This window comes from Leptodactylus fuscus, chromosome 3 (assembly GCF_031893055.1).
Source record: "Leptodactylus fuscus isolate aLepFus1 chromosome 3, aLepFus1.hap2, whole genome shotgun sequence".
Classification (NCBI taxonomy): domain Eukaryota; kingdom Metazoa; phylum Chordata; class Amphibia; order Anura; family Leptodactylidae; genus Leptodactylus; species Leptodactylus fuscus.
This window is the reverse complement of record NC_134267.1, coordinates 9,129,803-9,143,821: the sequence shown is the minus strand read 5'-3', so window position 1 is coordinate 9,143,821 and position 14,019 is coordinate 9,129,803. Positions and strand designations below refer to the sequence as shown.

At 42.9% G+C, this 14,019-nt stretch overlaps 1 protein-coding gene across 3 annotated transcripts in view; it reads right to left on the bottom strand.

Annotated features, from left to right (window-relative positions):
• Window positions 1-14,019, bottom strand: part of EPAS1 (endothelial PAS domain protein 1) — a 112,038-nt gene that overhangs the window by 57,233 nt on the left and 40,786 nt on the right. The window contains exon 1 of one of the 3 annotated variants that reach the window (XM_075267022.1): window positions 9,147-9,293. The exons of the other annotated variants lie outside the window; for them this stretch is intronic. The gene's annotated coding sequence lies outside the window, so the exon portion shown is untranslated. Of the gene's footprint in view, window positions 1-9,146; window positions 9,294-14,019 lie in introns of those variants that run through there. 3 annotated transcript variants of the gene reach the window in all.

Here is a 14,019-nt window from a genome sequence, read left to right as displayed (position 1 = left end):
TAGACAATGGATCTGTAACAGGAAACTCCACCAATTTCTATGAAATCCTTTGACCCTTTAAGAGGTCCCCGACGTCTACTTATCCAATCCTTTGTCCATTGTTTCCCCCATGGTAAAAGCTAAAGCTGGTCATAAACCCTCAACAGCTGGCAAAGGAACACTTATGCAGCTAAATCTATTCCTCGTGTCCCCCAATGCACATGCATGCTTGGCTCAGTGGGCAGAAGAGAATAAGATGCTACCAGACAACTCTCATAAGATAGCCAACTTGTCTACCCAACTTTGCCCTTATGTTTAGAGCCCCTTCATCCCAACTTCTATAAGATGGACATCATGGTGACTCAGTGGTTAGCACTATGGCCTTGCAGTGATGGAGACCAGCCAAGGAGCTTGTATGTTCTTGAGTTTCCTCCCCCACTCCAAAGACCTACTGATAGGGAATGAAGATTGTGAGCCCGATATGGGACAGTGTTGACCATACTTGTAAAGAGCTGCGGAATACGATGGCGCTATATAAGAAAACAGCCGTGTTGTGCAGGCATACGTCACTGTAGAGACTCATTATTATTATATTAGCTTTTTACTTTTTTTTCTTCACTATTCCAAACAAGTAAGATAACAAATCAAAAAGATGTAAAGTTCCAAAAATTCCGTGGCAACCTAATTTTATTTTTATAAATAAGACTAAAAACAGAATAGTCCAGCGTTGGTTTGTTTATTTTTAACTGAAGTTACAAATAATAAAAAATAAAAATAAATAAAACTAGAAAATATCAAAATTTATATTATTATAAAAATTATTAGAAAAAACAATAATAAATTATATAAATCTATCAATAGTAAATTAATTTATTATGTATTCATTTATTACAGTTTATGTTATATTTAGCATAGATGCAGATATTGAGGATACATGTGTATGGAAATATATTATAATTTAATAAATGACACATATACAGTATGTGTAAATATACAATAATATAAAAATAATAAATGATACATGCATATATAAATATCTAATATAATAAATAATTAATAATAAATGATACATGTAAATATCTAATAATAATAATAAATTATAATAAATATATATAAATAATAAATGATACATATATGTGTAAATATATAATATAATTTATTAATTCAAAATAAAATGTATTAATTATTATTATTATTATTATTATTATTAGATCTTGAAATAACAGTTGAGGACCAAAACCAGAGCTGTGTCTGTAATGGTCGGAGCGCTATCCATTAAAAAAAAAAAAATTAGGGCCCCTTCCCACGATGTAACGTGGCGCTCATTCTGACACGTAAGCACGTGTCAGAGTGAGCGCTTCAAAACAGAATCCCATTGACTTCAATGGGTGACGTCTTGCGCGCGCTACACATTGAAATCAAAGGGAGGCTTTTTAACCCATTGATTTCAATGTGTTACGCGCATTACACGGAACCCATTGAAGTCAATGGGATTCTGTTTTGAAGCGCTTAACTCTGACACGTGTTTACGGGTCAGAATGAGCGCCGCATTAGATTATGGGAACGGGCCCTTAAAAAAAAAAAATTTTTGAGTGCTTTCAGGCCACTATGATTTGCAAAATGTGCAAGAGATTACACTTATGGGCACCGCACACATCCTTGGGTTTGGCCCACTGTAGAAAGTTAAGATATTATACAAATAAAATAAATTATAATTTTATATTATTATTATTATTAATAACAATAATAAATTCCCCTTCCTCAACCCAAATAAAATCTTATCCTTATAAAATCCAGCATGGAGTCCGCAGAGCATTCTGACTACAATATGGCCGTGGCCCCGAGCGTCTGCAGCCCCCATTACTACGTACATGCCGCACAGTGCAGGACACACAATGGTCGGGGTCTGACCATTCGCAGCCGTGCAGATCTTTTCTCCTCCTTCAATTATAACTGGGTAGTGACCAAGCTAAATACACAATAATTCAAGGAGCAAGGAAATATTATCCAAGACCACAGGAAGTCAGAGGAGACAGTATTCTGGGCAGGCCTGGCAAACAGTCTGTGTGAACTGCAGCGAGCGAGCACAACGCGGTCACCGAGGCCAAATCCATGACAGAACTTTCTCACTGCTGCGTATGTTTTGCTGTTGGCAGCCTTTCCTCTGGAACGCTCTGTACCTGATGGACAGGAGATAATCCCAAATCAACTTGATTTACTGCCATCACGTTAACTATTTCCATAGGGTCAGTGGAGGCAAATCAAAGGTCCAAATTTTTTCATCTACTTTACTTTCGAATATAAACCATATAGGTCAAATCTTTTTCGGATGGGCCCAATGGCCCAACCTATAATTGATACCAAGGCTGTCCGTTTTCTGTTGTAAAGTGGAGGACTCCAGCTAATTTTGCTATGGGACGCATAAATTATACCCCTGGTCTTTAATAGCCCCAGTAGGATAGCACAGCGGGGCATCAATCTTTACTCTGTGGAACTCAGGCAGTCCATGTATTACATGAAGGACCATAAATCTTCAACCCCTTTAAAATGGATATTCCCAAATCAGCAGCAATTTCCTGCTCCCCAGTCCCAGTCACTAGGACGGGATTTATGGGATCAGCCAATGATGCTGCTCTACATTGTCCCTGTAACTCCCATAGTGGTGAATGGGAACTCTATCGAAACAATGTAACACATTTAGCTACAAAATCCAATTGGTGAAGTTACGGAAACAGGGTCGCTAGATGTGTTGCGCTGTTTCTGTAGCTCTCATTCGCCGCTATAGGAATTATGGGAACAGAGAAGAGTGGCCTTGTCTTAGGGATCGGGATTTAGGAGTAGGGATTCCCATTTCGGCAGTGATTCTAAGATAAGAATAACCCATTAAAGGGGTTGTGCAGGATTAGAAAACATGGCTGCTCTCGTTGTCAGGAATTGACCTTACGTGTGTTGGTCACATGAACGAGATGGAACTACAGCATGGCCATATGACCAATGAATGTGATGTAACTTCCGGAGAAACAGGAATCAGCCATGTTTTCTAATCCTGCACCATCCCTTTAAGGAAAGCTCAGGCAACGATTGACAATTCTCTACAGATACAATCTATATCTTGTCCTGATTTAGAGATACATGATGTTCTCTCGTGACCATAACACAATGGGAAGCCAAATGGCAGAGCTGTCACACGTCTGACAACAGAGGGGGAGCTGAACTGTAGTCTGTTTCCAAGGGCAACCAGCAGAAATGACAACGTTTCGTGCTACAATGTTGCAGTTTACAAATGTACAGAAATAGATCACTATCTAAAGAATCTGAACATGTCAGACATTTCACATGCCGAGAACTTCGCATTCTTTCCTAAACCTGACAACCCACCAGCTCCGAAACAAAAGAAAGACAATAACCAAAGACCCAGCACATAGAGATACAGGTTATAGAAGACATAATACACGAGCCGAACCGAGGACACCACATGTACACTAGCTCAGTAAGGCACACGCTTCGTTATAGCAGTACAGATATAGCAGAGCTAATGTTGTCACTTGGTAACTTTTTTGATTTCAAGGTTTTTTTTATGGAAACGGGTAATTAAATCTCATTTATCACAATGGGGCACCAGAGGAAAGCGTAAAAGTGGAGCCGATTCCAGTGATGCAATCCTAACCACCATGGACAGGAGAACTTAGGACCTTACGTCCATGAAAAACAGATATTTTGGTACATTTTGGCCACATGAAATCAAATGGTCAGATAAAACCTATTAAAGTCAATGGGTGTATTCACATGTCTGGTTTTGTATCAATTTGCATCAAGTTTACATATCCAACAAAAACCCGCGGACCCCATAGACCAGGGGTCTATAGCTACTGTGAAACTACAACTCCCAGCATGCTCCATTCACTTCCATGAACAGCAGAGCAAGTATGCATGCTGGGAGTTGTAGTTTTGCAACAGCTGGAGAGATGTATATTCCCTACCCCTGCTATAGACTATGCTTGTAGGATTTTACATTCCAAATTTTTCAAGCAGAATGGGGGAAGGAATCCCTAAATGATCATCAAATGCAGGTGTGACATAGCCTGATACACAGAGAATAGAACAGGATGCAGACAGCGCCGTACTCCATGTAGTGGTCAGACCAGGTACTACAGATCAATTACTATTCACTGATTCTGACCAGCCACTACACGGCTGATCTGTAGGGGTCCCTGATGTTGGACCCCACCAATGTTATATTGATGGCCTATCCTTAGGTCAATATTTCGAGCCCAGAAACCCCTAATATCTTTACAGTGAATGATTATTTTTTCCTTCTATTCCGAGTCTTGCCCCTGAGACTGAAAGGGCCGTCAGCTGTACAGAAGACGAGAGGAGGAAATGTCTTCTACATCCTCACTGCCTGGCACCACCTTTTACCATCTGTAAACATCTGCCCTGTAATTAGGGTATCATCCGGTTTGGACTCATTGTTGATATTACACGAACCAATGGCCAGTAAGCAGAAGGGAAAACACCTCCGGCAAAAGGTTACTTGGTAAAGGGGTTTAGTGGTGCCATTTCCTATTTCTGCTCCCGATGGCGTAAGATCCCTGGTACCACCCATCATAAATATTGTCCGGATACAGTAAACATGTAACTTGTGCAAGGGGAAGATAAGATTGGCATCTTTCTCCTGTCACCAGCTCCATTGCCCGGACAGCCCAGCATCGTCCTGTTGTAGGAAACTGCCCTACTGCGTTTCATCAACCCTCTTCTTGTTTCTTAAAGATCGACGATAGGAAATTAATCTGTAAACAGAACATGAAAAGACTTGTAATAACTCCAAGTGCCAGGTTAGATGTTGGGCGGCAGGAGGATGGAGGACTTTATTGTATGCAGCGGCTTTGAAGTGAACGGCCATTTTTCATTTTGTGGTGGTGTATTATTTAATGCAACTTTGTAGCCGTCAACGCCCCGTTATACAAAGTTCTACATGTCCTGCAAAAAGATACATTGTCTGCAGCCAACGCCAGAGGGAGCCCAGCGGCTTACCGCGTACCGTCCTATCAGTGCATTCAATGTGGGAACCTACCGGCACCCAACTATGTCGCTATAGGGGTTGCGGAGGTTAAGACACTACCGGGCCCTGGAGGCGGAGGGGGCCCAAGAGCCTCTTTGTAGCCTAATAAGAAACCATTATAATACACACCGTATTGTGATAGGGACTGGTTATAGATTTTGCAGGAGGTTCTGGTTACGCCCCTGTTATCAGTGGCATGAGCTTAGATGAGAAATTGGGCCATGATTTATATAAGGGCTGGGAATCCAGGCTGCACCTCCGCTTGTCACTAATGGTATGTCCCTAATAAGTCAATCATCTAAAACATTAATCACAGCTATTTGCATAATTAGTAATGAGAACGATTATATTATTAGGTGTGACGTGTATGACACCTAACGATAGGAATACATGCGATATAAACACTTGGAAGAATCCGGATATCTCTTCTTGTAGGCCTTGATGGCACTTTAGATTGGTAGGTAACCACTGGGTTTGCTGTCTGAGTGACCGCCTGTGCTGTACACGTATAAGAAGTGGTCACAAGATGTTCTCTCAGCGTTGCTGCTATGGACCAATCCCTGGTCTAACGTTCTGAACTTTTGGAATAATGGGGTGACCTCCCGGAGTCCAAAAAAGTGGACAAATCTCCGGGTCTGGCAAAACACTCCTGCATCTGTTGGGCTCCTGGCCATATTATATGTGATTTTTTTTTTCCAAAAAGGGGCAAGGCCACTGCTAAATTTTTGCAGCCCCCTCACACAGTGACTCTCCTGCATGCCAATATATAATAGGTGGAAAGTAAAACCCCTAAAGCCATGCCATGGACTCCCAAATTTTGGGACGCTATAAATCTCACTTTGCCCAGGAATGGTCCAATAACCTGGAATTGACGCCATGATACAAATTTGTATAAAACCAAGCAACCATTGAGTGGTTCGATAAGACGCTTCTGTGACGTTGCCGGGACCGTGATCTCCAATAGCATTTGGCGTCCTATAGAAGTGAACAAAGCGATGGTCACCCAAGCACACCAATATTGGGCCCCATACCCTCCTGATCACTAGTGGACCCAGTAATCAATCACCCAGCCATTGGACAAGTGGATAGGGGCTAGGGACTATCCCTTTAATGCTGACTCTCCACCCACCATAGAAAAGATCTGCCAGCAGAAAAAAATAACGTATTTTGTTGTGCTCAACATTTGACTTCCCTTGTAGACTTAGACTTGGTGCCATAATGGTGGCTGCAACACAAGAAGAAGCAGAAGCAGTAAAGTAGCCCGGTAAGCAATCTTCAGTCTACCCAGGACAAAGACGCTGATGAATCAGAGACGCCACCAATACTGCAAAGATTTCATCTGAAGGGTGAAAGGTCAATATAATAAAAGCAAGTCCTGCCTGTGCTAAACATTCCCTCCAAGTCTGTAAATAAAGGGATTAGGGAAAGGGGTGCAATGGTTTTAATAGGATGTAAAAACGCTCCATTTACTTTTATTACAAGTTCGGCCCCAGAGAGGAGGTCTCAGGCGAGAGGACTATACGGGCGAGCTACGAGCACCGCTCTATGGACATGCACAATGTGCTATGAGAGCCTCGATGTGATCGGAACGAGTGGAGAAACTGATCTCCTGTCCATACATAAGGATGGAATACAGAGATAATCATTGTTTAATACATATGCAAATCAGCCTTTAAGTGCACTGGGGGTGGGTCGGATTTACCAGATTTATTGCCTATAGATAAATGTGATACAGAGACAGAGACTGAAGTGTCGATCACTACTGAAGGGGAGATATTGGGCACCAATTCCAGAAGACAGTCAGAGTATTTGCAACAGGCTAAAGGCAAATCTGATAGATCAAGCCCCGCCCTTGATGCACTTACAGGTCGAGTTGCATATCCATAAAAAGAGGATTATCTCTGCATTGCTTCAGCAGTTTGTGGTCTCAGGGGTTTCTGCTCCTATTAAAGGACCCTACACAGCATTATTATTGCTTTCGGAGGAATTTTGGACTTGACAGACTCCCTTTAAGCCCCTCCTTATCTAAATGCAATTCCTGTTAAGCCTAAGGCGCTATCTTAAAGGAGTTGTTTAGTTTAGCAAATCGAATTAGCAGTTAAGAAATCAACATTAAGGACCTTCATCCACTAACCATCCTGGACAATGGCCACGATAAGGATACACATTCAATGAATGGGCAGGCAGAGAACTGTGTAATGCTTCATTTCTCCTGTGGAGGCACTGCAGGGAAATCTAGCGCTTGCTGCCAAATTACAGCCGATTGCTTGGGTGCGATCTGTAATAAAGGCAGCAATTCACATGATTCAGGTGACTCTATCTATCTATCTATCTATCTATCTATCTATCTATCTATCTAATATCTATCTGTCTCCTATCTATCTATCTATCTATCTATCTATCTATCTGTCTCCTATCTATCTATCTATCTATCTCCCTCCTATCTATCTATCTATCCATCTATCTATCTCCTATCTATCTATCTCCTATCTGTCTATCATCTATCTATCTATCTATCTATCTATCTATCTATCTATCTATCTATCTGTCTCCTATCTATCTATCTATCTGTCTCCTATCTATCTATCTATCTATCTATCTATCTATCTATGATGTGATATTCTGGGGTCCCCTTAAGCACCTACTGAACGATGCTAAGAAAACAGAATTCTTCCAAGAATAGCCTCCTGCTCCCGTGTATTACTGGATGAGTAGAGATATTTTTAGCACCTGTCGTATTTTTGTAAATTTTTGCATTGTTTGGATCTCACAGGAGAGATCCAGCCTGTGGTCATGATAGATCGTACGCCCGTCACTCACCTGTCACTCACAGCAGAGCTGGAATGTGAAGGTTCAAGTGGAAGCACAAAATGTACTGAATGTTCACTATAAGAGCGCGGCCACGCACACCTCCTAATATAGCATGGTCTGGGCAGAAGTCAGACTAGGAGCAAAACCTCAGCACATTCACTTTTATTATGGTTATTATTATTACTAATATTATTATGATTATTATTTTGATTAGAATTATTGTGCTCGCCAGGTCCCCACAAGCCTCGACTTCCCTGAACCCCGGATTTTTTAACAACTTCTGTCTACACAGCTTCTAAGGGGGTTGCAATTGCAATAGGAGAGCCATTGTAAAGAGTGACTCTGGAGGACTCTGTACTACATGGACACCCTTTCCAGGGACACCATTAAAGGCTGAGGCCCCACGTTGTGTAAATGCAGCTTTTTTTGTTGCAGATTTTGTTGCTATTTTTTGAGCCACAGCCAAGAATGGCTACAATAGAAATGGGAAATATATAGGACATTATTATACTTCTACCTTATGCTAAATCCACGCCTGGCTCTGGCTCAACAACATGGGGGCCTCAGCCTAACACTATGGCTTCTGTATTGTGCACTCAATACCTCTGCCATGTAAACAGCTGATCTGTAAGGGTGCCAGTTGTCAGGCCCCCACCAATCTGATCGTTATGACTTATGCCTAACATAGCAGAAACACAGGATCGGTTTGATTTTCACACGTGGGATCCTATTATTTCCATGATAAGCATCGGCAGAGGTGTCCACCAAATGTTTGTCCCCCTCTCGACATAGGAACGCCATCACTATCAGAATCACAAATCTTCCTCATTTATCCATAGACTTCAAGCAACCATGTAACAGTCTGTATTCTGCAGAGGGAAGTCACAGGAAACCAGGATTCCTCCATGACTTCTCTTCAGCTATGACAGGAGCCGTCCAGTCACCCAAATTCCCCAGATAGTTGAGCAGCAAATATTGCATTGCTCATACATACTGGGTTGGCAAATGTATCACCAAATAACTGCTCAGAGTTAGGTTACATTCACATAAAGCAAATCTATTACTGAAAATTCATGTGCATGTGCTTGATTTGCCCACACATGGATTTCTGCAAACAACAATTAGTAAAATGGAACTCCAGTAAATCCACCATGTATGAAACCTGGAAGACTTCTGTGCACCCTGTAATGGAGCCAAAAGTAATCTCTGCCAACTAGATGGACGGTACATGAAATTTGTTATTGCTAATCCCAACCTGCTTATACATATACAGTGAGAGTTTGCAGCACAATACCTGCACGGATTAGTATCTGCTAATGGGCAGCTGATTGTTCCTCCATATATTCACCACACGCTCCTGGCAGCCAGACCTGTTCTTCAAGTCAATGACATTCACATTCCTTAAAATTTCCATTTGTACACAGCTGTTTACCTTTAAAGTCCTGACCCCGGCCAGAAAAACAACTCCAATAAGAAAGCCCGCAGCAACTTCACTACTTAGTGCGTCACAAGTCTTATTCATCAGATATTCTTACACATTAAGACGCAGCCCAAGACTATTCAAGAAATCTGGGATTATGCGAGTGGAATCAGAATCTTACAGAAGCTTCTCTGATATACGGAAAATGTCATGTACATTTCATATTAGAAATCATTAGAATACATATCCAGAGTGATCCTGATCTGTAGAGCGTTCCCAGAAGTGTCACCCCAGCCCTGCAGATAGATAGGTTACTGTCACCAGACCCAGCATATCACCCCATCTCTGCAGATAGATAGGTTACTGTCACCAGACCCAGCATATCACCCCAGCCCTGCAGATAGATAGGTTACTGTCACCAGACCCAGCATATCACCCCAGTCCTGCAGATAGATAGGTTACTGACACCAGACCCAGCATATCACCCCATCTCTGCAGATAGATAGGTTACTGTCACCAGACCCAGCATATCACCCCATCTCTGCAGATAGATAGGTTACTGTCACCAGACCCAGCATATCACCCCAGCCCTGCAGATAGATAGGTTACTGTCACCAGACCCAGCATATCACCTCAGCCCTGCAGATAGATAGGTTACTGTCACCAGACCCAGCATATCACCCCATCTCTGCAGATAGATAGGTTACTGTCACCAGACCCAGCATATCACCCCAGCCCTGCAGATAGATAGGTTACTGTCACCAGACCCAGCATATCACCACATCTCTGCAGATAGATAGGTTACTGTCACCAGACCCAGCATATCACCCCATCTCTGCAGATAGATAGGTTACTGTCACCAGACCCAGCATATCACCCCAGCCCTGCAGATAGATAGGTTACTGTCACCAGACCCAGCATATCACCCCAGCCCTGCAGATAGATAGGTTACTGTCACCAGAACCAGCATATCACCCCAGCCCTGCAGATAGATAGGTTACTGTCACCAGACCCAGCATATCACCCCAGCCCTTCAGATAGATAGGTTACTGTCACCAGACCCCAGCATATCACCCCAGTCCTGCAGATAGATAGGTTACTGTCACCAGACCCCAGTATATCACCCCAGCCCTGCAGATAGATAGGTTACTGTCACCAGACCCAGCATATCACCCCAGCCCTGCAGATAGATAGGTTACTGTCACCAGAACCAGCATATCACCCCAGCCCTGCAGATAGATAGGTTACTGTCACCAGACCCAGCATATCACCCCAGCCCTGCAGATAGATAGGTTACTGTCACCAGAACCAGCATATCACCCCAGCCCTGCAGATAGATAGGTTACTGTCACCAGACCCAGCATATCACCCCAGCCCTTCAGATAGATAGGTTACTGTCACCAGACCCCAGCATATCACCCCAGTCCTGCAGATAGATAGGTTACTGTCACCAGACCCCAGTATATCACCCCAGCCCTGCAGATAGATAGGTTACTGTCACCAGACCCAGCATATCACCCCAGCCCTGCAGATAGATAGGTTACTGTCACCAGAACCAGCATATCACCCCAGCCCTGCAGATAGATAGGTTAGGGTGACCTGAATGGTGTCCTTCCCTTTTTGGAGTTTGTGCCTCCATTGCCAAAATATTCCCATTTGTGTCCATCTGCAAATGAGCTCTTTGTAACAATGAGGGTGACTCTAACCTATCTATCCACTGAGCTTGGTTGTCATGCTGGGTTCTGGTTCTGGTTCAGTATTTATATGTGACTTTTTCACATACATCTGTCTGTTTTTTCTCTGGATACATATGCACTATGGATGCATCACACCAATGCAAATCTATCGGTCTGTAAAAATAAAAAATACATGGCATCTGTGCATCATCCATTTCTGACATAAAAAAAAAAAAAAAAAAAAGAATAGGAAGTGAAAAAAGTTCAACCACAGATCGACCACAAAGAGCACGTGGCCCAAAAATAAGCAGGGACATGTCCGTGATAATCACAGACACCACATGTGAATGAGGCCTAAGAATTTAACAGGGACTGCACCTAAGTTCTAGGAACAACCACTAAAACTCTGTATACAATGCCAACCTATAAGAGTTTTATTGGGATTTTAGTCACCCCCCACAGGGCGTCCACTTCTCTGTTACACCTTCTTCTGTTAGCTGGGTAGAAACCAGTATGAGGTCCTGAATAACAAGTCTCCCTAGTTAAGAAATATCAGACCTATTCACAAGTCCATGATAAGGAAATTCAGATTTAATAGAGAAGATCCACTGTCCAGGACCATCCTCTATAAAAAACTGGCTACAACGAGCGCCTCACTGTCTGGAGGACCCATCATACCATATGCAATACACAAGCAGCTGATTTGGAGGAGAACCGTGTAATACTTCATTTTTCCTGTGGAGGTGCTGTAGAGAAACTACACACTTGTTGCAAAGTTCCTTCACAGATTCCAAGGGTCCCTGAAGCGGGATTTACTATGTTGGAGGGATAAAGGTTCCCACTACCACCATATCAGTTGGGTTCTTGCTTTTGCAGAAATACAGTAGATATAACTAAGACAATGCAAACAAAGAACTTAACGTAAGAAGACAAAATAGAAAAGCCATCATAGTATCTACAGTAAAGACTTCAAAGTCACAGGTTGTACAGGTCATCTTTAATGGCAGGGTATGAGTAAAGTTATGTCTCTGCCCATGCCCGCTTCCCTCATACCCGCTCGCCTCCATGACGCACAGGAATGTTAATTCTAACCCCTTCAGGACACCTAATACATTAAAATATTTCACACGGCAAAGTTTCCTTCTATTTTTCTACTTTACTCCAGAGATATGAACAAGGTTCCTCAATTATACAAGACATCTTGGAGACTTCCCCTTTCTGCTACTTGGTAAATTTATGTGCAAATCACAGTAAAATCTCAAGGGCTCGTGTTAAAACTACAATTACCAACAAAATGACCGACACGGTCGTCTGTGAATTTTTTCCCTCCTTAGGGGACAACTAAGGTTGCATTGCAGTAATTCTCATGCAACTTAATTTTGCCAAGGAGCCGTAGACTCCGAGCAGCATTTTACCATCTCAGTCTGAGGCCACACGTTGCGTTTCTTGTTGCAGTTTTTGCAGAGCTTTTTTGAGCCAAAGCCAGGAGTGGATTTGACAGAAGGGAGAAGTAGAAGAACTTCCTATATTCCTTATTCCTTTTGAAGCCACTCTTGGCTTTGGGTGGAACAAAACAGAAAAAGCAGCTTTACTGAAATTCAGGGAAATGTTTATAATTCGTGGCTTGGAGCTACTGCGGTCAGTTAACATTTAGTCTGTGATCTGCTCAATAAGCTATAGTTCCTTTACACTAAAGGCTCCATGTTCCTGGGCTGTACAGTAGATGTTGGCTCATCTCTGACATCACTTCCTGCTGTGCAGCCATTGGCTGAAGCTGCACCTCACAGACTTCCTGTTTTGCCCGCCCACTGCATGAGTTCTATACATAGTAGCAGTAATACAGAGAGATATTGGCTCCATTCATGTAATTCTTCCCATTTTCTGTCCAAATATAGGAGGAAACAGCTAAAAAGAAGGTGACTGCTCACTACAGGGCTAAAAATTATCTAGAAATGTCAGAATACTTTAATCATTGGTCATCAGTGCCTCATGGGCCAGCAAATCTTTCTCCCATAGACAAAAGGACCATTGGAACCCATTAGATCCAACTAGATCACAACCAGTCCCAACCCAAGACCCATCACCGACTCTATAAAATTATGCAATGGAACAAACTAGTCCAGTGCTATACAATGTATCCTGCTCCTGGCACTGGAAATACACAATAGTTATTGTCTTAGTTCTGTGCCACGGCAGATGGCAGCTACACTCCAGAATTTCCATAGCTGCCACCAGCTATACACCTAGATCAGAGAATGGAGAATATTAGAGATGAGCGAACACTAAAATGTTCGAGGTTCGAAATTCGATTCGAACAGCCGCTCAATGTTCGTGTGTTCGAACGGGTTTCGAACCCCATTATAGTCTATGGGGAACAGATACTCGTTAAGGGGGAAACCCAAATCCGTGTCTGGAGGGTCACCAAGTCCACTATGACACCCCAGGAAATGATGCCAACACCTCTGGAATGACACTGGGACAGCAGGGGAAGCATGTCTGGGGGCATCTAACACACCAAAGACCCTCTATTACCCCAACATCACAGCCTAACAACTACACACTTTACACACTCAATACCACCTCTCTGACAGTAGGAAAACACCTTGAAACATGTGTATTTGGCACTTGCAGTGAGGAGAGCTTGTCACCAGCAGTGAATTTGGCCCTTGTAGTAAGTTGAGGTTGGCACCAACATTTGTTTTGAAAATCAGGGTGGATTGAGCCTCTAACCAGCAGAGTTTGGGCAAATTCATGGTGGAGGGAGCCTCTAAAAACCCCAGTTTGGACCAATTCATGGTGGAGGGAGCCTCTAACCAGCCCAGTTTGGGCAAATTCATGGTGGAGGGAGCCTCTAAAAAACCCAGTTTGGACCAATTCATGGTGGAGGGAGCCTCTAACCAGCCCAGTTTGGGCAAATTCATGGTGGAGGGAGCCTCTAACCAGCCCAGTTTGGACCAATTAATGGTGGAGGGAGCCTCTAACCAGCCCAGTTTGGACCAATTAATGGTGGAGGGAGCCTCTAACCACCCCAGTTTGGACCAATTCATGGTGGAGGGAGCCTCTAAACAGCC